The sequence below is a fragment of the Planococcus citri genome, chromosome 4 (assembly GCF_950023065.1).
Source record: "Planococcus citri chromosome 4, ihPlaCitr1.1, whole genome shotgun sequence".
Lineage (NCBI taxonomy): Eukaryota > Metazoa > Arthropoda > Insecta > Hemiptera > Pseudococcidae > Planococcus > Planococcus citri.
In genome coordinates, this window is record NC_088680.1 from 46,102,244 (window position 1) to 46,128,573 (window position 26,330).

The 26,330-nt window shown below is 31.7% G+C and overlaps 1 protein-coding gene across 3 annotated transcripts in view; it reads left to right on the forward strand.

Annotated features, from left to right (window-relative positions):
- Positions 1–1,793: 1,793 nt before the first annotated feature.
- Positions 1,794–26,330, forward strand: part of LOC135843516 (homeobox protein Hox-A7-like) — a 203,269-nt gene continuing 178,732 nt past the window's right edge. The window contains exon 1 of one of the 3 annotated variants that reach the window (XR_010558330.1): positions 1,794–2,010. The gene's annotated coding sequence lies outside the window, so the exon portion shown is untranslated. Of the gene's footprint in view, positions 2,011–15,163; positions 15,350–21,141; positions 21,278–26,330 lie in introns of those variants that run through there. The other 2 variants (XR_010558329.1, XR_010558331.1) reach the window with 2 other exon arrangements.

The window sequence follows — 26,330 nt, forward strand, 5'->3', positions numbered from 1 at the left end:
CCAGAGCTAAAACCACCGGAGACCCCAAAATAGCTCAAAAAGATCATCAACTGATCAGTTTTGGAGATCAAAAATTGGGGATGAATCAAATTCTATAACTTATTGTGTAGAAAAGACCGAAAAAGACGAATTTGTCAAATTTTTCTTTCGAAAGAAAATTTTGAATTTGAACCGCCCATCAGAAAGATTTTGAAAAATTGAGCTCAACTTGATCAGGATGGATGAATAAGATGTTTTTTATTTTTTTTTCAAAAAAACTTATAGGGTGATGATTGAGAAAATTTTAGATTTGAATCTCCTGAAATATATTTTCAAAATTTGTGCCTTAGTCAGTCAAAAAGTCACATTGACGGTGTATCCAAATTTATGGATACTGAATTTCATTTTCGCTATTTTATGGCAATTTTTTTCAAAATAAGAAGTTCTAAAAATCTGCAGCTCGCTTCAGAACGACTTGAAACCATCATCAGTCGGTTTCATAATTAATAAAATATGATACAAACCAAATTTCAGCTGTCCACTTCAATTTGAAAGAATTTTCAGTTTTCCTTAGGAAAAAGGCCAGAAAATTTTCAAAAATTTTCCAAAAATTGAAAAAAATGAACACACGGAATGAATTTTTTTTGCCCAAAAATGTTTCTGCCAGTAGAGCTATCATACTTGTAAGTAGCTCTATTTTCTAAATCATAATTATGTGCTTTAAAAAAAGCACGAAATGTGTTCTAAAAAAAATCATTATAATTCATGATGAAAGGTGAAACAATCCGTGAAAAAATTTTGAGCAGATGCAAAAATACTCGATGTTGCATAAAAAATTGGAAAATTTGTTTGAAATCAGTGGAAAATATCATGAAAGTTACTCAACATTGCATGAAGTTCAAGTGTATTGATAAAAATTTGTTGAAAGTGTTTCAAAAAGGAATTTTGATGAAGCATATGAAATCTTCTTCTCTCCTCCGTTAAAAGACATTAAAATCTTCAAAATTGACGAAAAACTTGAAAAAATGAAAAATTTTCAAATTTAAAGTAGTGAAAGTTGCTGAAATCACGAAAATTGATGCAGGCATGTGATGTTTTTTTCTTTTTTCAAAATTAGCCAAGTAAACTTTGAATAATTTGTGAGAAATTTCGATTTTCAAGACTTTCTTCAAAAAGTTCTATTTGATCAAAAAAATGACTAGGTACCTATACCTACTTTGTATTAAAAAATTTGTTTTGTATGGGTAACTTATGCTGTAATTTTCGCAATCAAAACAAGAGCTTTTCAATCTCTTCAGCTGTCTGGTGCTGCCTTTAAGCTCGATAGGTATATAGAAATCTTCCCCCTCCCCCCCGACCTTATATCAATATTATGTTGTTTGATCTGCGAAAGCTCCGATCTAAATTTTTGTTTACTGCGAGTGAGTAAATAGATAATTAAGTAGGTACGTATAGATAGATATACCTACTTCAGAGCAACTTAGTCTGCGAAGACCTTCCTTTCCAGCTTACGTTAGAAGCACTTTTCTTTTATTTGTTGTTTGATTTCTTACGTACGTCCATAAAATACACATCCTCATTAATCGATGATACAATTTTTAAAGTATGATTTCGTCATCGTTTTAATCGTTCACGAATACTACGTATGGTATCCTAACGTAAGTGTAAGTTCAAACAATAATTAAATTTCGGTACTGCACCATACCATACGTCAATAGGTACCCAATACCTCTCTGTACCTATTCACCTCTTTGTAAATACCATATGAAACAGACAGCACACACCTGCGTTAAATAACAATCGCTTGAAGGTTAAATCGAAAAACTAGAACAATTTTCATATCATCGCATTCGAAACCGTGCTACTGGTATATTCGACTTCGCAGTGTATTATATTTTTTTCGAAATAAAAAATACTAAAATTCCAATGGAAAGCACGAGCATTGCAACGTGTTTAATCGTATTATATTTTATAGTTTATTATTTGACTATGCTGTTCACCATTATGTCCTGGGATTATAAACGGTTCAAGGTAAGCTTAATTAAAACGAAATTTTAAACCAGTTCGAAACGTTTAGGTGGTATTATGTAAAATTGGGAGGGGGAGAGAGTGAGCATATCCAAAGGGTTGAGAATATACATAACAGATTGAAGAATTCATTAAACTCGTATACTATACAGAATCAGTCAAGTTGTCAGTAAAGGATTACTTTGACGTTGGCGTTCAAACAGGCGAAACAATGGAACCCTTTTGGTAGATATACATAAAGGAGAGGGCTGGATGAGTGTATAGTTAATTAAATTTAAAACTAGTTTTGTTGCTATACGATGATGCAGTATCTTGTACAAGGGTTAGAAGAGTATGGTGTTGATTTTTCTGCAATGGCCGTTTTTCGATGGTAGAAAATTTTCATATACGAATCAATTATTATTTTAGATGGCGTTGTATCGAAACGTGGCAAGATTTATACGAAAATGAAAATATAGGTAGGTACACGTATACTAGAAAGGAAGAAGAAGGACGACTCGACAGCACGTATTGTGAAAATAAATGTCACATTCGAAAGGACGTTTTGCGAATGGTTGTCGTGTGCTAGGGAAGTGTTGGGTGTGAGGCCTCTCGCGCTATGAATATTGAAGCAATGAATCTTTGGCTTTTGCGGTGAAACGTTAAACCTTTTACTTAAACGTATTTTAAGTTTCACGCGTCTACTACGCGCCTCTGTTCGCCAAAAGGGAAAAGCGTGTCGGAAAAACGGTACCGGCAGCCAAGTATTTTCACCATGCTATAGCATATACATAACACAACCAAAGAGTCAGGGAGGTATAAGAAGGGAGGTTACACCGTTCGTCGCCCGTTCATCGTAGCCGTTGGCAACATTGATTTATACGAAATTGAGGAGGTGTAGAGGAAAAATGACTTTTCCATATCTATACGAGTTTTCCCTCCGAATGGCAGCACTGTGTTGGAAAAGTTTCGTTCTATTATAACCTCATCCTCGTCTAGCAGGATAAGTTTTTCGAAAACTTTATCCTCGTCGCACTTAGCCAGCCAGCGAGTTCATCAAAACGAGTTAGCTCTCAGCTCTCTTGATGTGGAAGTGATAAAGGGCCGCTTCATAAATTTCGCTTTTCACTTTTGCCGTTTCGTTGAGCTTATCCTGCCGTATTCTGTCGTTGCTATATATTTTTTTCTATATTCGTTCTCGACTCTCTTTCTCTATCCAGCCAACACTGTAGAGCTGTATTCGTCGCTCACCTTTTTTTTTTTTTTTTTTCGCTATTTCTTTATGTACATTCGCAGCAGCAGTAGTATCCCTATCGGTTAATCTTTTACATACTTTTTCATTTTTATTCTAGTGATATTCTCTATATACCTATACATGGATGATTTCCTGTGTTTGTTTTCAGCGTTGGCTCGTTTTAACGCCGAGTTTGCGAAAATACACCCCACCTAATACATTTTTTCTCAACTTGTACCTACCTACAGTTACCTATCTGCAATACGACGAGTTAAATTAAAAAATTAATCGGCTTTGCTACACCGCACCGCAGATTATAACGTCGAGTTGGCCTGGCTATTTCATTTAGCCTGCTGAAATGCTGAATTGCCTACTTTTGTTTTCATACTTTTTGTGCAGATTTGAAAATATCGAAAAATGTTTCTCATTTTTACTGGAATTTCTTCTACCTTATTCCTGCCTACTTTTTCCTCTTCTGTGTTCATATTGCATACAATTTTTCTAACATCTACAGTGTACACCTACAACGAACGTAGCTGATGATAGAAAAATCTCTATAGAATATATTTACGTATCTATCATTTGCGAATAAGTATGCGTCAGCGTCAAGGGAAATTGCATCTTTCACAAACGGAAATTAAAAAATTTTTCGCATCGTTTATCCCATACTAACTGCAAGATGTTGAAGCTGGTTGTGTAATACATTATTTTGCGCTGTTTCCAATCCAAAGCATATGCTAATAAATCTTTCTGAAACTAGCCAAACAGTATAGTGAATTGAACGAACAGTGACAAGAGAAAAGGAAAGACTATACGATGAAAAATGACCGTAAGTTTTTTCTTGGGAGAAAAAAAGCGAGGTTTTCAAATCGTGTATATGTTTTTGATTTGGAGAAGAAAATATAGACATTTTAATAGGAAATTGTTTCACGAACTTGCAATTTCTTGTTAAAAATGTCAAACTTTTTGAAGGCTGAAATGTTAGAAGTGGTTGAACTGAAAGAAAATCTTTTTGTGGTTTCGAAGAAAATGGGCAGAAGATTGGAAATTAGTTATTGAAATTTAAAAAGCTCGAAATCGAATTTTCAGGATGAACGGATAATTTTTTCGAAACTTTTTATAGAAGCAAAGGGATTCAAATTAAGTGTTTTCTTCAACTTTTGCAAAAATTGGATTCGCAGAAACCAGAAAATCACAGACTTTTGTTCATTTTACAAGAAATCCAAACATTTGCACGAAAATGATTTTTAAGCAATTTTGAAGAATTCTGAGCACAAAATCGAACTACTGTAGAATTTTTGGAATTTTTAGAAAAAATTATAAGTGTTGTGCGACTCATCAAAATTAATAAATCCAAATACCTACCTATTCCAATCTACAATGATTTTCAAGCAATTTTGAAGAATTTTAAGGCCAATAAAATTGGATCATGATTTTTGAAATTTTAGAAAAAGTTGTCACGTGACTTCTCAAAATAGACTAAAATCTCAGGTGAAATTTAAATATTTTGACGAAAATAATTTTTGAGAAATTTTGAAGAATTTTGAGGTCAATAATGTGGTCATGATTTTCGACATTTTTGAAAAACATCGTCAAGTGACCTATCAAAATGGGTTAAAATTTCACAAAAAAATTAAATATTTCAACAAAAATCATTTTCGAGCAATTTTGAAGAATTTTAAGCTCAAAACTGAAAAGATTTTGGAAACAGTTAAAAATGTTATGGGTTGAAATCTTACGAGAAATTCAAATATTTCATAGAAAGCTATTTTTGAGCTATTTTGAAGAATTCTGTGCTCAAAATTGAAGTAGGATTTTTGAAAAAAGTTGAAAGTGTCATGCGATTGGTCAAACTTCAAATTGGTAAAAATTGGCTCATCACGTGATCTCATTTTCATTTTTTTTTTTCAAAATTGAAGACCTGAAGGGGTAGGAGAAGGGTCTTGTATAGAAAATAATGGATAAGTATTCGAACTCTGAAAGGAATCTCTTGATCTCTCAATCAGCGATTTTGCTCAAATTTTCAGTATGGTCCAAAGGGGCTCATAGAGTTTCTCATAAGAATGAAAAAATTTCAGTTATCCAGTGGAAAACTTGAGAGTCTTAAGTACAGAGGTTTGAATTTTTCAAAATAGGTATGTTCTCAACAAATTTTATAAATTTCTTCTGAAGGAAGCTTTTTTCTACAAATTATTTTTTTTCATAGAGAATTAATTTTTTTGGACTTTGAATTTCAATTTATCTCGTGAAGGGGAGAGTAGATGCCCAATCAAACATTTTGAAATTTTAATGCCCAAAAATTGGTGTCCAAAAATTACTCATATTGAAAGAGAAGGAACTTCAAAACGTCATGAATGTTGGAATACCACCAAAATAGAAACTTTCTAAAGTTTGTAGCTGCTCAATGGTCCATTTTGGAATTTGAATCTTTTTAGAAAATTTGGGGCCATGTTCTCGCAAAGAGACTGGAAACGTTCTAGCACATAGGATAATATAACAATTTTTCGAATTTTACCCATCTTTTTGAAAAATTCGCCCCCTCCCCCATAACATTTCATTTTGAGTACATTCATCAAAATGTGCTTAAAATGCCAACAGTCGTTGACAAACATATGAAAAGAAACGCCATTTTCAAATAATTTTTTGATCATTTTGTGACATTTTTGTACCACTTTGAAAAATGTTGTGCTCAGTGGGGCTCTCAATTTTTTTTAGAGATAATTGAAATTTTCAGTGAGCTGCATGCTCCACTGACAAAATGAGTGAAATATGCTGACTCAGTTCAATGCCTCCAAATTAATTACAATCCAAATGTGGCTCTACACTTTCGAAAGTTTTTTGAATTTGGATCAAAATTGAGTGCTTTTTGTTCGTTAAAAAGTTAAGATAATGAAGGAGATCTTCGAATAATTTTTTCAAATTTTTAGATGGTAACTTCCAGCATTTGCATTCATTAAGGGAAATTGAAAGTTTAGTTAGCTTTCATCGTGAGAGTAAAATTTTGAGATTTTGGAATCTTAATCACTGGTTTTGAATCACCTGACTAGGAAAATTATGTGTTCTAAATTCAGCATTTCTTGAGATATGAGCTTTCAAAATTATGCAATTCCCGCAAAGACAATCCCAAATACGACGAAAAATGAGAAACCCTTACTCCGACCCCCCTCGAGATTATAGACGTTTACTGTGGGGGTTATTTAACTATAAGACCATATGTATAATGAGAAAACTTATAGGAAAAATTTATTGCCAAACCGAGGAGGGCCGGTCTTCAGACATCCTGGAAGTGGGAGTCTGCTCCATTTAAAAAATTCTCAGCGTTGGTATCCTTTGCAATGGTTCTTTTTGTTTTAACGACTCTTTGGCAAAAAACTCTCACGACAATAATAGCAATTAACCACCACGTGATAGGATATATTGAAAAATGAAAAGAAAACGAACATGTGTTGTGGATCTGGAAAGTTTTCTTCAGCTGTGAATAAAACCAATGTCTTATTTGTTTGAATTACTTATCATGCGGTTATAAAATCTGTATAGTCTATGCTATGCTTCGTTTGCCAAAAGTCGGATTTTGTGTTAATTCGTGGCGATGTGTTCTTTGGTTTTTCACTCGGAACTCGTGATATGTGTGAAGCTTCAAACCGATAGCTGCCAGTTCCATCGATCATCGTTTAAGTATCGTAGAATTTGATTTTCAATCATGCTTGTTTGTGACTGTTGAATCTACTAATTTTTGGTGTGAAAGAATTCTATACAGCAATTTCAAGAATATGAGACCTGCTTCAAAGGAAACTTTTTTTCACTACAAATCTTGGGAACCCATCTTGTTCAATTTTTTTTTTTTTAATATTGGCGTTCGTTAAGTATCAGAAAATTCTTCAATTTCTGTGTTTTTCAACACAGTGTCAGAATAACATTTACCTAGTCAAATAGATTTTTAAAGAATAATTTGGATCTAGTTTGATTTTTCTTACTTTTGGAATTGTTTCATTTTTTTTTTAAATTACCTAACAGAAAATGTATTAATTTTTTGGCATTTCAGGTGAAATATCGATATTTTCTACTAATTTTTAAATTTTTTTCTCAAATTTCGACCTCCCGTCAACTAATTTGCAAATTTTGATTTTTATCTGTTCATTTCATCAGTTTTGAGAATAATTCAGACATGCTAGAATTCCCAGGCTGGTACAAAACACCCCTACGATTTACATTTTCCACCCTCATTTTGTACATATCTATAGTCCCTATATCAACTCTGCAGAAGCCTTACCATCCACATCTCTACATACTCGGGCTCAATCACGATGACGTAATCGAGTTCTCTCTCCGAGTAACACGTGTGTATTTTCTAACCACTCGTATAGGAATCGTACTTTTATCATAATCAATACTTTGCTCGTACAGAACAAGATTATAAAGTCTGCCCATTAATGGCCTTCGCCTTTATCAGTATACACTTTTTCATGTATACCTATCTCTAGATACATAATATTAGATACAATAACCTATGCGAAGAAAATTATTTTCACGCACTGTGAGTTCAAATTGTACGTACTCAGCATCAATGAGAACATATCCTTAATTAGACTTGAACATAGGCGTTGAAAAAATTACGCTTATGAAAAAACAAACATGTTACGATCGGAGATAACACAAAATATTGCGTGGTAGTTAAGTACTTTACATGTATCTCATCTCGCTGCTTTTTTTCCCCACACTCTGATTCGACGTTATTTTGAATAAACTAAAATTACCTAGGTAGATATTATGCTTACGAGTTGCAACAAAATACAGTCTTTCGTGTGTTTAATTATGCTGTAGAAAAATAATTACTGTGGGTTAATTGGTCAAGTTGGTTGAAAAATAAATGTGGATTTTTACTTAAAATATTCGTTGAAAGTCTCTGAGAGGGTGAGGAGGTTCAAATTTTGTTTAAAAAATAATTAAGCACGATTTTCATTCAATAATAAATTCGAAAACTTACCTAAAATGTGACGTAGTGATTAATACATAATTTATAAAACTTGTGATTGATAAAATAGAAAAATAAATTTGAATGAAATTATTTCAATTATTGAACCTAACTGAACAATTTCGATTTTTTTTAAATATACAGGGCTCCAGCGTATCAAATTTTTTCAATTTAAATTAAATTAAGTACATAGGTAAGATAGTAAGCAGAAATTTGGTTTAAAGCCCTATTTTCAACCTGCCAAATCAAACAAGATTTTTTGAAAGCTAGAAAATCCAAAACTCGTTAAAATGCACAATTTTCAAGAAATCTGGAAACCATCATTAATTGAGTGGCTTCACGGAAAAAGGGCCTTAGTCAATTTTTTTCAATGATTTTTACAAGTTCAAAACTGAATATGGTGGAATTAATAAAAAAAAATAATTTTAAATACCTACATTCAGAATTGTAAATATCAGAAAAACAAAAAAAATTGACCAAGGCCCCTTTTCCATGGAACCCCTTAATTGGCCCCTGACGTTGAAAATAGAATTTGAACTAATAATGTCTGCTTTCTGTCACAACTTTATCAATTTTTTTTCATTTTTTTCAAATTCCTGTGATACTAAAAAATGACATTTTCTCCTGAAATTTTAACTGGAGTTGCATTTTTGTACCTAATAATGATCTTCTGATTTTTCTCATTTGTGAGAAAATTCTCATCATTCTCTCCCTCATCAAATTAAATCTTTTTAGTAGATCATTGTTTGGAACTAGAGCTGAATTTCAATTTTCAAACGTTTGTTTGTTTATCCTCTTGTGTTAGTAATTCATTCTCCTTTTCTTTTTCATGGCTCATTAAGAGAGAATTCCTCATCTCGTCAACTTTGAAAATAAAAAAAATAAATTAAAAAAACACGAAACTAAATAAGACAAAAAATTAGAAATCTTAAACAAAAAGATCTCAAAGAGTAAAAAAAAAATCGAAAAAAATATCTTGTATAAATGCCTAATCTTCTAAACAGTTATCTACTCTAATCCAAAGCAAAACAAAACTGAACGAAAGCAAAAAAAAATCAATGCAAAAGACGAAATCTCTCCACAGGTGCAGTTGTCACCATGTAACGGTTTCACCCAACATGTAATTTCTATTCGTACTCGTTAATCTCACCCCATAACTAATTCACACCCCGAATTGTATATAAAACCTTATACATGTAGAAAGCACACGTTCAACGACACGAAATTCCGTACGGACTCGCAGAATACCATCATTGTTAATGTTACCCTCGATGAATTTATGAATCACTGTATGAAGAAGTGAAATCAATCCAATGTGTACACATACAATACCTACCAAGTAGCTACAATATAGCTATAGATACAGCAAAAGGCAAAAACCATATCGTCGAGAGCAAATAGGTATCAGGTATCACGTATAGGATAAAATTTACAGGTCAACGAAAATGTAAAAAGTACACAAATTTTTCCTGTTTTGGTGCGGATTACACGCGATAGAAATAGGTGTACGGTTATAGCGCGAACAAGAATGTCGCAAAGTATTGATTTATGGCGCAACCAAGTTTTTCCCTCCTCCCATAAGCCCATTCTAGTTGGCTGCCTTTACTCTCTATGGTGGTTTGTGAAAAACAGCAGCATTTATGGTAATGGAAAAGCAACTGTTATGACTAATTTATAAAACATGTTGAAATGATGAAAAAAAGCAAATGTTTTCTCATTACCGAGAATTATTACACTGCGCAGACGATGAAAGATAAAAATCACGCGGTTATAGCGAAAATTGAAAATATACAATAAAAAATCAACTCTATTTTATACCATAAATTACCTCGCGACTAAAGTGTTATGTAATTTTAAATACGTTACGGATGGTACTATTTTTTTTTCGCTTTCGCTATATACACGTTGCGAATACAGTTTTAGTGCCTTTTAATGGCCTAGTGTCGTCGAGATTACAAGAAGGGTCTTTTCGTTGGTACATAGTTGGTATTCAAAACGTGGTTAGCATTTTTTTGCGCTCTCTATCTCTCTCTATCGCGTTTTCGTTTTTGGTCTGGTCGTCGTTGTTGTTGTTGTTGTTGTTGCAGACAATACTATGTAGATATCTAGACCCCTCCATCCGTCTCATCTTGCTATATTGAATTTATGGTCGAATATTTTTCAATTTTTTGTACTCGTATTGTCTTTTTTTTTAACTCTTTGAATGAAACGTCATCCGGAGCATAGATTGTTTTTTTTCATCTGTAGGTACTGGTGTAGAAGTTTGATTCTAGCAGGGGTCCATGTATGGTTGGAACAAGTGGAGTAAATGTTTACCTCTGTTGAGATTTCGATTATTCATAAGCAACCTCTCAATTAATGTATTCTATCTTAATCTTTTATCGCTGCTTTTGGATGATCAAAAGTCAACCTTTCAAGATGATGAATTTAGAAGATATTTTTTACCCTCAATACCTCCCTACCTGTGCATACATATTTGGATTTTTTGAAAGGGTGTTTACCTTCATCATTTTTTTATGCTTTCGCGAAAACCATTTTTGAGTAAAATTTGATGACTTGAGCAAATCATTAAGGTTAAGTATCTACTCATATCTACTTGAAAAAAAAATAATATGGACCTGAAAGAGATCAACAAAGCAATGACTCTGTATTTTTCACTAAATTACCATGGTTAATTTCCTTTTAAAAATTAAAAAAAAAATGAAAGATGTCTTGACTGAGAAAGAACAACTTTTGGGCTTTGAGTTAGGTACACATAATAAGAAAAACACAGAACACGTCAAATGCTCTTTTTTAAAGGATTACTTACTACGATGACTTTTTTCCGCTTAAAATGAATATCGCACATACATGATAGAAAATAACTCGATCTTTTCGTAAGATCCTTAGAATAAAATAAACCATTTGAGCTGGATATTGAGTTACAACACCTAATTCAAAACACCTTCCTCTTGCAATCGACAAAGCATCATTTTTCTTCAATTTTTGTACAACATATCAACTTCTTGGTACCTAGATATTTGTTGTTTTAGTTTAGTTTATGAACTGATACATATTTCTGAAGTTGAGTGACCACTTCCAGTAGCGTAATAGAGTTTCACACTGTATGACGACCTCTACTATTATATGACAATGGAAAACCAAATAATTTACATTCTGGGTCATTCCACGTCAATTGGACCAAAAAGTGGTAGGTGTGTTCGGCGATTTTTTTGAAATTTTTCCTGTGGAAAGACCTTCCGAAGGGATGACCAATGGCGCAAATCGCAGCCCTCTAGCCCATTTTTAACGGCAGCCAGGGGGTGTCAAAGTTTTCAGTGAACCTAAAATATCATCCATTTCAGCAGTGGATTGCTCGATAACCGCGATACCTACCAAAATGGAACTTTTTCCCATAGTTAGAGGTTTTGAAAGGCTTTTTGGGGATATCATAAAAATCAGTGTTGCCACTTTTTTTCGTACAAAAAATTAGCTCAAAAAGTTTCAAAACGTAGATTTCATATCGTTCCGACTCTCAAAAATTCTGAAAAAAATATATTGTGGACAACTGTTCATGCTGAACAACATATTAAAAAATTGGGATGGTAACTTGTAACAAAGTCGATTTTAAAAAATTTAAACTTTGCGAAAAAATGTGATTTTTTGATCTAAAACATGAAAAAAGTTTTGATTGGTAAAGTTGACCTATTTGACCCCTATTTTTACGTATCTGTTGAAAAAGTTGAGAAAACCCCTTTCACTCAATAAAATAAAGTCATCACAAAAAAATCAAAATTCAAAAAAATTCAATTTTCAATTTCAAACATCAAAAACAGTTTAAATTTATTTAGTTGTCTTGTTTTGACCACTTTCTGACGTATTTCATGAAAAAGTTGATAAAAATCTCACTTACAGCAAAAAAAAATGAAATTTGCTTTTTTTTGAATTTTTTTGAATTTTGATTTTTTTGTGATGAGTTAATTTCACCGAGTGAAGGGGTTTTTTCAACTTTTTCAACAGATATGTAAAAATAAGGGTCAAATAGGTCAACTTTACCAATCAAAACTTTCTTTCATGTTTTAAATCGAAAAATCGCATTTTTTCGCAAAGTTTAAATTTTTTAAAATCGACTTTATTACAAGTTACCATCTCAATTTTTTGATATGTTGTTCAGCATGAACAGTTGTCCATAATATATTTTTTTCAGAATTTTTGAAAGTCGGAACGATATGAAACCTACGTTTTGAAACTTTTTGAGCTAATTTTTTGTACGAAAAAAAGTGGCAACACTGATTTTTATGATATCCCCAAAAAGCCTTTCAAAACCTCTAACTATGGGAAAAAGTTCCATTTTGGTAGGTATCGCGGTTATCGAGCAATCCACTGCTGAAATGGATGATATTTTAGGTTCACTGAAAACTTTGACACCCCCTGGCTGCCGTTAAAAATGGGCTAGAGGGCTGCGATTTGCGCCATTGGTCATCCCTTCGGAAGGTCTTTCCACAGGAAAAATTTCAAAAAAATCGCCGAACCCACCTACCACTTCTTGGTCCAATTGACGTGGAATGACCCTTCTAGGATAACGTCTTCAAACCTACTCTGGCAGATAATGTACTTTGGTAGGTATTCTTTTAATAATAATTTGTTTTTTATTTTGATTATTCAATCTTGTTTAGTCTTTTTTCAGCTTTCAAACTAATAGGTATATTATTATTATTTTTCAATAACCAATTCACTTAAATTATTCTTATATTATTTTTCAATTTTTTTACATTTAACCTTATTTTTCAATTTGAATACCTACATATTTTGTTCTCTTTTCATTTTTTAAATTTATACAGGCAGCCTAATTTTTCCAGCATTGTAAATCTTTTTTTAAAAAATTTCTTGGCCATTTTTTTTTTAACAACTTGAAGTTGCAATTTTTCAAATACGCATGGCGATGAAGAAATGGTATCATTATTTTATCAACTTGTTTTTTTCCAATTTTTTTTTTTTTTTTTGAATATATTTTTTTTACATTTTTCAAATTTAGCTATATTTTGAAGAACTGTTTTGTTCATCAAAATTTTTTTACGTGCTATTATTACGTTGTTGAATCATTTTTCTTCAACTTTAAAAATTTCTTAAATTCAACATTCAAATTTTTAGCCTAAAACTTTTTTTATAATGTTCAACTATTCTTCCATTAATTTTTTTAAAACTCCACGAGAACATGTTCAAGTTTTGAAAAATTAATAAAAATGTAGGTACCACTTACCTTACTCATTTTTTCCAAATTATGGATACAATTGAGGTAAAATTGCAGAAAATTTTCCTAAAAGCTGCCAACCCCTTCACAGTACTTTCTTAACACTTTTGAAGATTGCTTTTTGCAATGTTTTCAGAAAAATATTGAAATGAAAAGCTTTTTTGAAGTACATAATTATTATATTAATTTTTTTTTTAAAAGGTAAAGGGTAGTTCTAGGAGTTTTTTTCATGCTCAAGCAGGCATATCTGCATCTGAATACACATACATGAAATGATGAACCTCCTCCCATTTAATTTTCAATATTTTGTTTCAATTTTTTTAAAATAAAAATTGTCTTTTGATTTTGAATAATATTTTTTTCAGGTGTCAGACAGTAAAAAATGAACTTGAAAATATACGAATTGAATTGAGAAGACAATTTTATTGAGCAATTATTCCTCTCTCGCCTTTACAATTCTTTAATATAGGTACATGTGTTATTTCAAAATATCATTGATGAAATCAAAAAATTTTAAAAAATTTTTATTTAAAACTTCAATTTCAAATGAAAAATGTAAATCACTCATAGAAAAATTCGCATTCAAGCATAATTAATGTTTCTCGATCCTATCCTCCCCTCCCTCAACAAAAAATTCCTCTTATTTTTTATTCTTATTCAGATATGATAAAGAAAAGCTTTGGATGATGAAAAGAGAATTTTTCTGATGATGATGTAAATTAAAGGGAAATCTTTCCAGTTCAGCTTCTTTCTAAATAATAATGATTCTTTCGAATGTTGTTTGGCTAATACCATTATAGGTCTTGATGATGAACGTTGTGAAAAAATTCCAAAAATTGAACAATTAAAATTCATCATTTCTGAAAAATGTTTTAAAATTTTGAGATAATCTGATTTAAAAGCAATTAATCTCTTTTCTCTCGTTATTCGACTTACGAAGTTATACTCGTATTGTGCATTTTTTCATTTTCCCTTAGTTTTAAATAGACAGGTAAATTAATTAATTTTGAAATAAGATAGGTATTTAAAACATTTAAATGTTTAGATAGGTAAGTACCTATTTTGTTGGGTTTCCAAATTATTCATATTCAGAACTACCTATCGATTCCCTCCACTTCCCCTCGTGCTATAAAAAATTTCGACACTGCCGTTCACCAAACTTCGTATTGATTTTCGTTTACTTTGCAGCACGCAATATGGCTTTAAAAAGGAAATAGGTACTACCTACACATCACTCAAGTTATTCTATAATACCAGTTTTAAAATTCTTCACCCTTTGAGTTGATGTATACACACTTCACGACTTCATCACCGCATCGAAAGACTTTTGTATCGATTGGTAGGTAGATAGGTACTCGTATATATAGCAGTCGAAGTGAAATGCGAATGAGAAATTTGCACCGCTCGTACATCCCCAGCCCCGGTCCACAGTTTCACACACGTTTTAAAAAATTCCATTTGAGGAAAGCGAGCTTATATTAGGTTTGACTAGAATTTTGAATTTGGCGCCACTGCTAGATATGGTAGGGCTATGTAGAGGCCATGCTGGTTTTGGGTGTACACGGAACACGTCACTCCCATTTTCACTTAATAACTGTCAGAATAAAATCACTTCGTAAAGGTTTAGAACCCGCCCAAAAAACCATCTCATTGGTCGGACTAAATTACAGTCATTTGTTGTTATCATTTTATAAATTACCGATAATTTATCACGTGTCGCTACTATACCTTCAATTTTTTCTCTCTTTTTGTATTTGTTTTTTTCCTATTCTTCTCTTCTTCTTCTGTCTTTTTTTTACGGCGCGTTTTCAATTCCAGTTGCGTATTAAAATTTTCTCTCTAAGGCGATGCTGCCATCTGGTGTTGGTTGATGGTATATTCTGGTTCGTTATGGTAATCAGCTGAGATCGCCGCGAAACAGCAGCAGGTAAGATTAAGTAATTAGTTTAGATGATGGGTCAATCGAATGTATGAAAAGGGAGGTTAGATTCATTTTTAAGTCATTAAATTGTACAGTATACGGGGTTTTATGGCATTTATGACGAAAAATTTCAGAGAAAATTGGGAAAATTTTAGGGAAATTGCATATGGGTTGGGAATACATTGTTATTTAATCCAGAAAATTAGAAAGGGAGAGAGTTTCCATATTTTGAATTCACAAAATATCATAATTTGACCAACCTATGTACGTACCTATGTAACTATACCTATACTCTTTATGGGGACATCATTTTAATTTAAGAATATAGACCTTAAGTATTTATTTCTTGAAATTTCATGATGGCCTTTTGAAGTAGACGTCTCACTCTCTACCTCCCTCTCACCCCAAAAAATACAACTGGACAATCATTAGATATAAGTTACCTACTTACATGAATATTTAGCATATTAGGTTCAATTTGTGAGCATTTTATCTCGAACGGATGTGGAAATATTAGAAGTTCTATTGCATCTACTTATCTGTGCATATTTCAAGATAATTCCAAAACCAGTAGAAACATAACCAAATAAGCATAAAAGAATACTCTAAAATGCAAATGCAGCAATAAAGCTTTCTTCGCCATATTTCTGTTAAATAATTACAGAACTGTACAATATACGTATTTGGTAATACCTGTACTGTCTTTTGACCACTCAGTCATTGATATGAGGAACTTACCTATCTCGTACAATAAATCATGTGGGATTTTCGGCAAAAATATAACTTATAGAAAGCGAACTGAATGTAATAAAACTTGATCTATCGATTCACTTTCATTTGGTGCAGACAATTTAATACAAAAAGGTGTTTTTATTAATCACCTATGCTCAAATATTGAAATAGGTAATTATTTACGTTGCATGGAACGATTGATTGATTTTTAAGCATCTGGCAATTTTTCCAATCATCATTAGGTTTTTTTTTCTTTTAATGATGCGAGATTAATATACCTACACCTATAGATACATTTATGTATTTTGTGAGGCGATATAAAATCTCACTTGCATAAGCCAGTGAGAGAGAACCTGAAGTTTATTTCTATTTCCTATATGAACTACACAGCAGTAGCAAGAGAGAGGGCACAATATAACGGATCTTGGATCTAGATCCATACATATTTGAGGAATTTTTTGTGTTTTCTATAAATGAAGAAGTTTTGAGAGTTTCTAATGAATGATGTAACTTCTCATTTCTCCTTTGTTTGTACATCAAAATTATTTGGTTCCTGTATAGGAAGGGAAAACTGGAAAACTCTCTTTAAGTAAATTTATGATTTTGACTTACTTATCAGTATTTCAAGTCTTGACCCTTGGGTTCAATGCGTCATGATAAGTATTCATTCTACAAAGTCTAATAAGACATTTCAGGCAATAAATGTTTACGCAGTTTCATTGTGATCAGTTTTTTGGAGCTGAAAAAATTGAAAATTACTTACATTCCACTAAATTTGAGGTAGAATTCCCAAAAGTAGGTTTAACTCTGCACCTGCCTTCACTGTCCATTTTTTAGATTTTTTTCTATCCTTCTGCTCCATAAATATTCAAATTAGGTATACCTATACTTGTTAGGTAGGTGTCAAATGCAGAACTATGTACAAGACTGAAAAAGCTTCAGAAGAGTCCCAAAAGGGAAAGGAGCTCATGGGAGGTTCTCGTTGACGATTATACTACTTACATTCGCTTTATTTTAAGTCAATGATTTTGTACCAAACTACTTACAATAGAAAATCACTAATTTTGTGAACTCGCGTCCTCTGATTTGGACAAAACCAAGCTAAATCGAAAAAGTACGAAAGTTTATTTTTGAATTTCTGACGAATTTTCAAAAATTTATCAATTTTAAAAACGTTTCTATCATAATTTTTTAGAAAATTGTATCTTATAAAAACAAACAAAATATGTAAATAATGAATCTTCTTCCTTATTTTGAAAACTATCAATTTTAGGCCATTCTGGAGCCTCCTGCGGGTTTTCAAGTTTCTCGAAGAATTTCAGATTGTTCTACGTAGAAGTGCTGAAAATTAACTTTCGCATCTCTATAACTGTAGACTAGATTTGAAATTTTATCTGGTGTGGATAAGTAACTGAACCATTTGAAAACAATGTAGGTATTTGAAAACATTTTGAGACCTCCACAGTACCATACATAACTTGAAATTTTTGAAAAAAAATTCAAAATTTTGCTAATACGGCTTCAAAATAGCCTAACAACGATTGTTTTTGAGTCGATCGGTCAAATATAGCACACCAAACGATATATGTAAATTAAAAAAAAAACACTCGTTATATGATGTTTAAGAGGATTCAATTTTTCCAATTTTTTGTTAAAATTCACAAATTGCAGTCGGAAATTCATTTTTGAACTGTCACTCCTGGAATTTTTGAAATTTCTACACACACACACACCAATTCAATTGCACAAAATTTTTGTGAATTTTTCAAAAGTTTGCCAAAAATTTAAAAATCAACTTTAATACCTAAGTATTTAAACGTTGCTCCTCAGAAGGCAGCCTATCAAAAAATCAATGAAAATAAAATCATTTACCTCAATAAAACATTCAAAATTAATTTAAAATACGCGAACTTCATTTCACTTCGAAAACGAAAACTATCAGTTTCAGGCGATTCTGGAGCCTCCTGCGGGTTTTCAATTTTCTCGAGGAATTTCAGATTGCTCTGGAAGTGCTGAAAATGAACTTTCGCGTCTCTATAACTGTACATTAGAAATTTCCTCTGGTGTGGATAAGTAACTGAACTATTTGAAAACAATCTATGTATTTGAAAACATTTTTGAATCCTCCGGAGTAGATGACTTGAAATTTTTGAAAAAAAAAATTAATTACCTATGCTGAATGCTTCAAAAAATGGCCCAAAAACGATTGTTTTTGAATCGATCGGTCAATATAAATTAACAAAAAAAAAAAACACTCGTGATACGATGTATAAGAGGATTCAATTTTTCCAATTTTTTGTTGAAATTCACACAAATTGCAGTCAAAAATTCACTTTTGAACTGGCACTCCTGGAATTTCTATGTGCTTATTATCTAAACACTCAAAACAGACAATATGGAGTGTTTAATAAGCACTAACCAATAAGTTAATAATTAACACTGAAAGTGATCACGTACTTGATTTTTTTCAAGGTGATTTGAAATTTCTGGAGAAAAATTAACTCACTGGAGGCTTTATTTAGAGTGGCCTAAAAGTGGAAGTTTTCGAAGTAAGAGAGAGGACTAAAATGAAATAATTAGGCACACACACCAATTCAATTGCATAATATTTTTTTTGAATTTTTCAAAAGTTTGCCAAAAATTTAAAAATTAACTTCAATACTTTAAGTATTTAAACACTGTATTCCTAAGAAGACATCCTATCAAAAAATCAATGAAAATAAAATCATTTACCTATAAGTAATTCTATATTCAATAGAATAATCGTAGCTAGTACTTACTTCGATCTCAAATCGGTTACATAGATAAACATTGATGTGAAATAGTAACCTATGTTTCTGGCGAATTATTTGAAGTGGAATTGATTTTTTTTCAAGAACGTTTTTTTAAAAAGATATTTCGTGCAAAATTCAATTTTTTCAATTTTTTGTTGAAATTCACAAATTGCAGTCAAAAATTCACTTTTGAGCTAGCACTTCTGGAATTTCTATGTGCTTTTGTGCTTATTATCTAAACACTCAAAGCAGTCGACAGAATTCACTAACCACAGTTATCAATTAACACTGAAAGTGATCACATACTCAATTTTTTTCAAGGTGATTTGAAATTTCTGGAGAAATAATTAACTCACTGGAGATGGGGGCTCCAGAGTGACCTAGAAGTGGAAGTTGTCGAAGTAAGTGAGAGGACTAAAATGAAATAATTAGACACACACACACACACACACACACACACACACACACACACACACACACACACACACACACACACGCACACATCATTACCGACGAACCCTACCATGATGGGACCCAATTTAATTGCACAAACAATTTTTGAATTTTTGAATTTTTCAAAAGTTTGCCAAAAATTTAAAAATCAACTTTAATACCTAAGTATTTAAACGTTGCTCCTCAGAAGGCAGCCTATCAAAAAACCAATGAAAATAAAATCATTTACCTATAACTGAATTCAATAAAACATTGAAAATTAAAGTTCACCAGACAATTAATAATTTAGTAGGTATAATCTTACGTTGGGTGTAATAATCTAGTAATTATAAACACCAAAAAAAAAAAATTAAAATTCGGACAGAAGTTATAAAATTTAACTTTTGTAGCCATTAAATGTAATGAAAGAGCGTAAATTTTAAAGATTATTCTATTGAAAAAAAAAAACGTTCGATAAGAAAATTTATGAAGATTTGCGCCACGAAACATAGGTAAGTAAACAAAATTGCGGAACATAAAATTTCCAATTGTTGAGTGATGAGATATTTTGAACAAAAATGAAAAACTTGAACTTCGATGGTCATTTTTTTCGCACCAACTTTTCAATTAAGTAACCACTTGACAATCATAACAAAATAATCACCAATCATATTACACACATAGAAAATATAGGTATAAAAAAATTAAGAAATTACACTCGATATTTCCAACAAAAAAAAATCCCCATCCCCTTGTCTTCGAAAAAGAAAAGAAACACCCATAAATCACGCTTTGAAAACTATGTGCAACCTGTGGAAGGAATGGAAACTAGGAAACCCCTTAAAATATATGGGTTCGAAAACATAAATACATAGATAATTCTCGGTGTAGTCTCGTGCATGCACTTTAATGGGTTAATTTTCACACACACACGTTCGCGTAATCCTCGAATGATAATCATTGTAAAATGCTTAATCAATGCAACGTGTATATTTATCACGTACCTATTACCTATACGCGTTATAATGACTTCATTTTCTCAACAACCAGTTCAAATGAATTCTGAATAGAATGATCGTTTGCATTATTACTGCAGAATGGTATTTATCGGCGATTTTTTTCCCTATAACCACCGAGTCTTTAGAGTTAAATTAATACCATATTATTTAGTAAATTGAAAAGTTCAACTTGAACGCAATTAATTGCCTGGAACCGGTTAAGCTGCGAAGATTAATTTAAAAAATTCACGCCGATTGTATATCTTTTATATACTTATAGCTGTAGAAGATGAAGAATTTTTGTGGATTACGTTATACTGCGCCAGATTAATACCTATCTTCTTTTTACTTTTATTTTTTCCGGCGAATTTAAATCATAGAGTGTATAGACCAACTCGTTAAGATTTTACCTAATCAAGGTTTTTCTTCGTAGATCTGTAATCGTTGCACAGGCTACCGTTTGTCTGAACGCAAGCTGAAATCTATAGAGAATTTCAAAAGCATCCGAGATGAGTCGCATATCTACACCTTTTACCTACTATACATCCTGTGATTTTTTTTTTCAATTAGCCTGCTGCATGTGAAATTTACATTCGAAACGAAAGCCGATCGATTGTATAAGTATATGGTAAGCAGATTCTGTGAAAAAAATCATCCCTGCTGGTTCTTTTCTGTACGAGATGTAATCTTATAAGGTTTTGTCCTGAATAACAAAGGATGTCGGTTTTTTTTTCTCTAAAAACATCTTCACGCTTCTCTGTTTGAGCTAATTTTGAATAACTATCGCTTTTTTTGTGTTTTTCTTTTGCTGGCCGGAGTGTTGCGAAACACGACAAATATCTAATTGGTCAGTGACGAATGATACGTGATGTTGGAATTATCGCGAATGTTGTGCTCATTTATATGTAGAAGTCTACCGTCTGTTTTGATAAATTCGACTCATACGAGAAGGGCTTTTCGTACTTGTCGATGTACCAAATGATCGAGTTGTATCGAAGGTAATTCTTGATGGATGATTTTTTTACTTGTCTTCGGTGATCTTGTTATGTGATGAAGGAAATGGATGTTCTTTATTGGTTAATGAATTGTTCGTTCAGAGGTACTTATTCGATTTTTAGTTTTTTTTTTTCGTTTTTAAAAGTGTTAGATTTGATGCGAATGTTTCGTGAAAGTAAATTGATAAAAAAAATCATATTTAAGAGGGTGGAAAAAGTAAAAAAGTTGAAATCTGAAAGGTGAATGAAAATTAAGCTATTGAATCCAAATACATAGGATATAAAAGAGAAGAAGATGTGCCCGTGTGATTTTTCATAAACTGACTAAGTTTAAAAGCAGTTTTTTTTTATGATCGTGCATACATAAACATAAATTATTTGATTTTATGTTTTTGAGAAAATAAGTACATATATCAAAAAACGAACCGTGTTTGAAATTGTTTTCCTGATGACCTCTTTGCAGTTTTTAAAACTTTTCAAGTTATTCTGAACAAAGTGATGGTGAAAGATTTAAATTACTTACTTATTATTTTTTTTTCAAGCTATAAAATTGTTTTTTTTTTCGGTGCCTATAAATGTATTTTTGTATAATGATTATATTTCGTTTTTTCGTTTCCATTATTGTTAGGTACCTAACTACACATAAATAAAGTAGACAAACTTGCTTGAAAAATCATCATAAGGGTAACGGCCCTATATTTTTACCCCCCTAAGGACATTTCTTGAAATTTCTTTTGACCTAATGAAGCTAGAGAAAAACTGAAAAGCGCATTGAAATCAGCGAACATTCTTTGACAAGATTCAGTGTTTGCCAAAAGTTTAATTTCATTAGGTTCGCCAAAAAAAAATATTTTTTGCAAAAAAACGAGTTCGCAATTTTTTTTACCCCCCAATTTTTTTTATGTTTTCAATTGTAATAACATAATTCAACGTTCCCTTACAAATTATTAATTAACCACGCCAAAAATTGTCCTTTTCGTTATCATCAGTATATTCATTGCTTGAAAACGTAATTGAAAATGAAACTGAAAATTTATAAAGATTATTTGAGCAAATTTTCAACAAAAAAATTCAATAATACACGTATTTTTGGGCTTTTGTTCTTCACAAGAAACTATTTTTTGGGAATTTTTTGCAGATATTGGTGGCGAAAAATTGCTGTGAAAGTTCCTGCTCCAATTTTCTGTTTTCATGTTAATGCTATACTCAAGGTCTTCAATTTGATACCCGTTTTTGTTTTGTTTGCTTTCATAGAAAACCTATATTAGAGGGGTATCATTCATTTATTCAATTTTTTTGGTTGATTTTTTACATTGATGTGATCAACTGTAGCAAGTGTTTTTTGGACAATATTATTTACAAAAGTTCAGAGCCGTACATTCAAATACTTCCCCAAAAATGAATAAGATTTATATCACGCCTTTAAACGGTCGTCAACGAGAAAACATTCTGAAAATTGAGGGGGGTAAAAAAATTAGAGAACAAAAATTAATATGGATTTTCTATTTTTTTACCCCCTCTAAAAATTTTTAGAAAACAATTTTGATGAAAAATAACTAGCTCATCTAATAGACAAGAGTGTGTAGAATTCAGCGATGTACTCACAAACTCATTTTGGTGAAAAATCAAAATACACTTTCTTAAAATTTTGTTAATAAAATTGACCAAAACTCACATCACATTTTTCAAAGTCTCCTGAACCATGAACATTGAATGGAAAATGCAGCTTTTCAAGGGCACTGTGTTCCAAAAGAAGCACAACACATGTTGATATGGTTTTCGAATTGATTCATAACTTTGGTGGCTTATTTTTCAGAAAATTCTTGGGGAGTAAAAAAAACTAGAGAGGGTAAAAAAAACTGGGCCGTTACCCCTAAAATACTTACGCAGGCCTACAAAATTTTGAAAATTTTTCAACCATTTCAGAAAATATGTACATATTTTCTCGAAATAGGATAATCATTATTTACCTACCTATTTAACAAACAAAAAAATTGACTTTGAGCCTTCAGTAGGTATATCACACAACTGTAGGTACCTAAGTAGACAATGAGACGATAGATCAATATTCTAGAGAATTGCTGTTTGAATATTTCATAAAGAAGATAGGTTTTTGAATAGTTCAAATCGACCCATAACCCATGACTGTTTTTTAAGGTCTATTAATGAATGTATACTTAATGTGTTGAGACAATTTTGAAATTTTTATTGGGGATCAATAAATTTAAATTACTCACAAAAAATACTTACCTACATTTTTTATATGTATGATTTTTAACGGTGAAAGTATGCTTAATGCGGCAAGGCTATAGCCGATTAGAATCCAAAAAGCAGAAATAACAGTTTTAAACTGGATAAAGTAAATCGAAACAACGTGAAAAAATAAAAATGCGTTTTTCGATCTCCGACGAATTTCGATAAATTACATTTGGGGTGAAAATGGGAAAAACCAAAATTTTAACAATTCGGCCTAGACTGCTGAAATTTTGAATGTGCTCTATTTTCATCGGTCCAAATCGATTGGAAACGATTTTGAACCGTTTTGAGCACTTCTGAAGCCCCCAGCGTATTTTTGATGCATGAAATTTCCACAAAATTTCACCAAATGAAGTTGAAAAGCTAAACTTTACTTTATATCACAATTTCAATACTTTGAGTCGATTGAAGGTGGTTTTAAGTGGTTTTGAAGCCTCCTCCTGTTTTTATGAGAGATCGAGGTTTTCAAAAAAGTTATAAAAATCGTATAAATTAATAAAGCGAGACTTTTTTAGAAAGTTTGATTAAAATAATGCCTTTTTCTGCAATAATTTTGGCAAAAAAAATTGTTTTTGGCAATTATTATTTTAATCATTAAAAGTAGGTAAAACAGGTTTCTTGGCCATTATGACAAAACATGTTTTTTTTTACCAAAATTGTGAAAAATCTTACCTACTTTATTGCATATACTGTGAAAAATTACACGCATTATTTTCTGAGACCGTATTTTTTCACCAGCGATTTCCATAATTGAAACTTTGACAAATTCACATAACCTACTCATACTCGCGTTTGTTTGACGACAAAGAATTTAAAATTCAATTTAGGTATGCCATATTTTTGACAAGTCAGGTCGACTGTAATGATTTTAAATGTTTTGTAACTCTTGGATTTTTTTTTGAAAATTCCAGTTTTCGAAAAAAAAAGATCTAAAATCTGTCCAATTCGAGATGGTTTTTATAGCACTTTTTGAAAATCTGGAGTTTTCAAAATACCTTTGACTGAACGCTCCAGAACGGCTTGAAATCAGCTTCGATCAATTCGGCATGTTGTAATTAGGATATAAAGTAAATTTTAGCTTTCCATTGCAACTTTATGAGGTGTGAGATTATGTAGATACCTATTTCAAATTTTCAAAAATCTGCTGGAGGCTCCAGAACTACTTGAAACGGGGATCAAAATAGGGTAAGTAAGACCCTACCTTGCACACAAAATTTGAACTTTATAGGTCAATTTGGTAACATTTTCATTTTTTCCTATTTTCTCCCAAATTTGATTTTCAAAAATTTCACCATTCACCTAAATACTAGATACGTAATAATGCACCTTAGTACCTAAAATTTCAGCCTAAAATTTCAGCTGGTGATGCATTTTTGAATGCTCTTTTAGATTTGGGGTTGTGCAATCCAAAAAAAAATTTCCAGTTGGGATGCCTCTCTTCTAAGTCGATTTCCAATTTTCAAGGGCGAGTAACTGATTTTAAATATTTTTTTAGACAATTTTTTCGACGTATTTCCTACCATCTTACCAATTTATAGAACTTTTCGAATGATCGAATTAACCTCCAGATCAGAAAAACGTGCTTCAACAGCATCACTTATTCACCCTATATCGATGGTCCCTTTCAATCGACATTTTTTTTCATCGTCATTATTTGGATAAATTCTATACGAATCGAACTTATTCAATTTTCACTCTTTACTCGATAATTCAGCTAAATTTTCAATATTCATTTTTTCCCCTGAAATCTGTAATTTTTCACTAAAAAAATTCCGATCATAAAAATAGTTACACTACCAAACTTGAGGCAAAGTTTAGGTACCTATCGAATTTCATTTTTCCATTTTTGGCAAATTTTTGAATATTCATCAGTATGATCTTTTTTTATTAAGGAGTGAAAGTTTAATGAAATTGGGGTGAAATACTCAAATTTGCTCTACGTTGATTTGTTGGGAACTTCAGAATAATGATTAGAAACTATTCAGACAATTTGAAAGGTCGAATAAAACAAGATACAAGTTACACTTCATAATTTCTGTGTTGATGCATCAACAATAAATTTATTTACTTACTTACTTACTTACTTAGGGATAGGGAAGTATGCCTTCTTTTGTGGTAGTTAATTCTGTTTTGGACTGGATGAAATTGTTATTCATGTTGAGAATTTTATTTCGCAGTTTTTCAGGCTGTTTCCCAACCTGGGAAAAGTCAAAAATATTTGTTCGTTTCTAAAGGGCTTGAAACTACGACAAATCCATTTCAGTGGTCGAAAATATATAGCACAAATCAAGTACTAGCTTTCCACATACCAACCTAATTATTAAATTTCAACTTTTTAAAAATTAAAAATGGGAAAATTTAAAAAAAAAAAATTAAAAATAAAATTCAACCCCTGAAATTTAACCGGGTGTTTTTTTTAAAAAAAATATATGTTTATGTCAAATTTGTAGAACGTTTTAAATTTCTTGAAAATTTGCTTCTTCAAAAATTCTCCAAAATATCATTTCAATTTAGTGGAATCCCGCCGTATATTATCAAGCCGCCGACTACGTCACGCCACGGAAAGCACATACACGCATTCCACTCACTCGCAGTACACGCTTATTATCATAACAATACTGGCTAATTCATTTCATTAGTTCCACGTCGACGTAAACATTCAGGCGGAAATGCAAACAAGGAATATTTTAATTTAGCGTATTGATAATGAAGCGTGGAATTTGACAAGATACTATGTACAGTCGACCTTGAATATATGGGTTAAAGCTTACCGTGTACGAACAGAAGCATCAAACAAACG